Genomic DNA, 4304 nt, shown 5'->3' on the forward strand with positions numbered 1-4304 from the left:
CTGAAAGAAGTTGGCTCCACAGGCTGGGAGTTCCTGCCTTACTCCCAGTGCTCTATCAATGCCAGCATCTCTGGCCAGGGATCCCAACTGCCTGCCTTCTCTTTCGTCCATGTCATAGATTTCAGCCCCACTATCAAAGCAGCAGAGCAACCAAGGCAGAAGGGGCTCACCTTCATGGAGGGTCAAGTCCTTTCTCATGAGGTGCAGTTCCTTTAGAGAGAAAGGTTGGACAACGTCATCGTTGTCATCTGCTTGAGAAGGGCCTGCTCCTCCATCTGCTTGAGAAGAATCTTCTCCATCACTCTCTTCCTGGTCCTGTGGAAGCTGTGGAGATTTCAGACAGGGATGAGCTCTGGGACCAGTTGTCTTTGCCTTTCCCTTGATGACAGGATGAACCTTTACTCACTGGATGGAGGGCGAGTGGCCTTGGTCTTTGCAGCAGCAGCAGTGGTGGCAGCAGCCTTGCCTGGGGGGGAGTGGCAGTGAGGGGAACAACATCTTGCTCTACCATCCACAGGACATTCTAAACATTCAGCAGAAGCATCCCTGCTGAAACCTGCCATTCAGATCCAGAGCTGGGAGATTCAGCCCGAGAAAAAACGCAGAGGTGAAGCTGACCCTGCCATTACCAACATGGACCTTTCTGTTCACATCAAAGCCCTTACTACACACTGCCACCCTATAGATCAGTATCAAAACCCCTGTGAGCACTAAATATCTTCTCACAGGAGAGATGATGGCTTTGGCTACAGTCTTATAAATAAAAAACAATCATATACATGAACCAATCACATCTACATAAAAGAATCAGCAGAGCAGCTCCACAGAGCAGGATGATCCCAGCTGCACACCACATGTACAACTGCATCTTGGGAAAAAGCTGCAGAAGAAACTTTGCAGGAAGTGTCTGTTCAGTTTTCATCCCGTCAGTAGATTCAGCAGAAGTGCAGCCCATTGCTACCTGAGGGATTCCTGCCATCAGAGCTGGAATCTTCAACATTCACCAATGACTTTCGAGCCTGGGCTAAAGATTCAGCCCCACGTTGGGCACCAATAATTGCTGTCACGGTTTGACTCAGGATGGGCATGGAAATGGCCTTTGTCTAGACAGTCTGCACCTGGAAGGACAGCTTTAGAAAGGGCCATTGTCTCATGACCACCAGGCAAAATTTCATGTTGAGGCTCTGGACTTGATTTCTTCCTTTCCCTTCTTGGGGTAGCCAGGAGGTGTTGCACAGTTTTCCTACAGTTGGTGTTGCTCATCCTCCCACCCACCCCCAAGAAGAGTCCTGACCCACAAGTGAGGGGTAGGATCTGCCTTCCTATTGCCTGGGGCTCAGAGTTTGGCCTCACTGCTTCATAGAATAAATAAAGACATACTAAGAATTCTTAGCTTCAGAGCCACCTGCACAGGGACTTTGCCTCCCTGCAATCACAGCCTCCAATTACCTGCTCTAACAAGTCCCTGGGGAAGCTTTGTCAGCAATAGCCCTCAGTGGGGCCAATCACTGCTTCAAGGCACTTTCAGGTTTGCTTCTGGCTTCCTGAGCACTTTTTGTCCACTGAGGGCTATTGCTGACAAAGCCTCCCCAGGGACTCCTTACAGCAGGTAATTGGAGGCCACTGTCAAAGTAATTAAAAAACCAGTAAAACACGAAAAAAAAGCTTGTTAGTGCTTTGTAATACTTGCTTGTTAGGATGAGGATGATCTAGCTCGTTAGGGCTAATGACATGGAAGATTTCAGACAGTACCTCATAAAACTGGGAGGTTAATTTAAAGTATATTTTGGATGATTTTCAGTCGAGAGAAGAGGTGATAGTAGCATTCCCCAAGTGATAGTGGTCCAGGGTGTCATTTTTAATAGTGTTAATTTTTTTATTAAATACTGTTTCAAGACATTTAATAACAAAAGAGTTTTAAAATGTATGCTAAGCAAATACAATTATGCAACATCTAAGAGAAAAATACAACATCATGAAATACAGCAGAATGAAGTATAACATCAAAAAACATCTACAATACAGATATAACTTAAAAAGGAGAATGTTTGAAATATTTTTCCAGCTGTTATGAAGGAAAATACAGCTCTGAAACTGAGGTGAAGCAGCAACAATATTCTTATATTTTACTTGCATTTTTTTAACATGAATTTTAAAACAAGTCTGACAAATGATTTATTTGGCTTTATCTCACTGTTAGTTTTTCATTTCTCATCTTGTATTGAGTTGCCTTTATCTCTGCTCTAAGCTGAGAAGCCACAAAAGAGAGCCTTTCAAATAAAGAAAACCAAGCCATTTTCATTAGGCACATAATGAAAGATTCCTCTTTAACTACATGATGAAAAGACTCCAATTAGCTGTTCAAGTCTTGAGGACCTGAAGATCATTACAGAAAAAGCCACAGCTCGTTAGGGTTGTTGTATTTTAATGAGTCCCACAGTGTATTTGGTGCTGAGTCCATGAGCCCCAGGTGCTGAGAGATGGATGAATGAATGAATGAATGAATGGTTTCAAGAAGCCAGAAGCAAAACTGAAAGTGCCTTGAAGCAGTGATTGGCCCCACTGAGGGCTATTGCTGACAAAGCCTCCCCAGGGACTCCTTACAGCAGGTAATTGGAGGCCACTGTCAAAGTAATTAAAAAAACTGTAAAACAAACAAAAAAGCTTGTTAGTGCTTTGTAATACTTGCTTGTTAGGATGAGGATGATCTAGCTCGTTAGGGCTAATGACATGAACCTCAGCTATTGAGAGAAGCCTGAACAAAAGGAAGGACCCTGAAGCACTCAGGGGTCCCCCTGAGCCTGACAAAGCCTCCCCAGGGCCTCGCTAGAGCAGATCATGGGAGGCCATGAGTGCAGGGAGGCAAAGGCCCTGGGCAGGTGCCTGTCCTGCTGAGAAACCCTTTGCTTTGTTGGATGGAGCAGAAAGGCCAAGCCCTGAGCCCAGGCCCTGGGAAGGCAGATCCTGTCCCTCTCACAGGGCTCAGGGCTCTTCCTGGGGGCAGTGGGAGCTGAGGGGGAGCAATGACAAGGGAAAGGAAATTCTGTGACACCTCCCAGCTTCCCCAGGAAGGGGAAGGATGAAACAGAGCCCAGAGCCTCAAAATACAATTGCTGCTGGTGGGGCTTGGTGCCCAAGGCAGCTATCATGGCCAAGAGGACAAAGCCCTCAGTTCTACTGAGCCCTTTGGCCCTGCCAGAGCCCTTGGCCATCTCTACTGCAGACTGTCTTTCAGTGTCTGTGCCTGCAGCAGCCTGGAGACATCCATCTGATTTTCTCCTCTAGACCTCACCCTGGCATTTCTGCACCTTCACTGATGTCTTTCTGCTCTCCCTGCTTGTTCACTTAAACAGAGCCAGGGGCTGATCCAGAACCTTCTCCAGTTGACCTGTTACACCACAAGGCTACACTTCAAGTGATACCTCTTTTTCTTCACCTCCAGTCTGAACCTTCCAAGCTGCACTTAGTGCAGCTTTTCTTCTCTTCCCACTACCAAGAAAAGCTGCATCATCTCTGGAACCTCCATTCAAGCAGTTCCAGGCTACTGCTGTAGTGCCATGAGCCTCCACTTCTCCTCGCTAAGAAGCCCAGGTCCCTCAGCCTGTTTGGGTTTGTGCTGAGACCAATGTTGGTAACACAGGGATGTCTGAGTTGCTGCCAAGCCGTGCTGACATGAAGCCAAGGACTTGCCCACCTTCTCACACTGCCCCTGTCCTGCCAGCTGCTGCTCTGCAAGGAGCTGGAGGAGGCAGAGCCAGGACAGCTGACCCAGAGTGGCCACTGGGATGTTCCATGTGATGTCATGTTAGTACTGAAGCTGGGGGGAGTTATCCAGGGGAGTGTGATGGCTGCTCAGGAACTCACTGAGCATCAGTCTGTGGGTGGGAGTGGTTGCATCACAATTTGTTTCCCTCCTGTTTTGTTTCTAATCTCTTTTCTTTTACAGTTTGGTTTTGGATTTTTTATTCTTTTTGGTCATACAAATGTATTTCATTTTTAATATTAGGATAATATTAGTATATTTAATATTTATTTAATATTAGGATATTTTGTTTGAATCATTAAGAAATTCTCAACTCAACCCCCAGAAGATCTTTCCTTTTTCCCCCAGTTCTCCTTCCTGTCCCACTGGGAGGAGGCCACGTGAGCGAGGGGCTGTGTCTTGCTGAGTTGCTGGCTGGGGTTAAACCTGAACAGTCCTTTTGATTTGTGGTGCCCAACGTGGGGCTGGAAGGGTTCAGATAAGGACAGCTGTGATCAGAGCATGGTAAAACGAAGCAGTTATAATTGTTCATTGTACTGGT

Source organism: Apus apus, unplaced genomic scaffold (genome assembly GCF_020740795.1).
Source record: "Apus apus isolate bApuApu2 unplaced genomic scaffold, bApuApu2.pri.cur manual_scaffold_34_ctg1, whole genome shotgun sequence".
Classification (NCBI taxonomy): Eukaryota; Metazoa; Chordata; class Aves; order Apodiformes; family Apodidae; genus Apus; species Apus apus.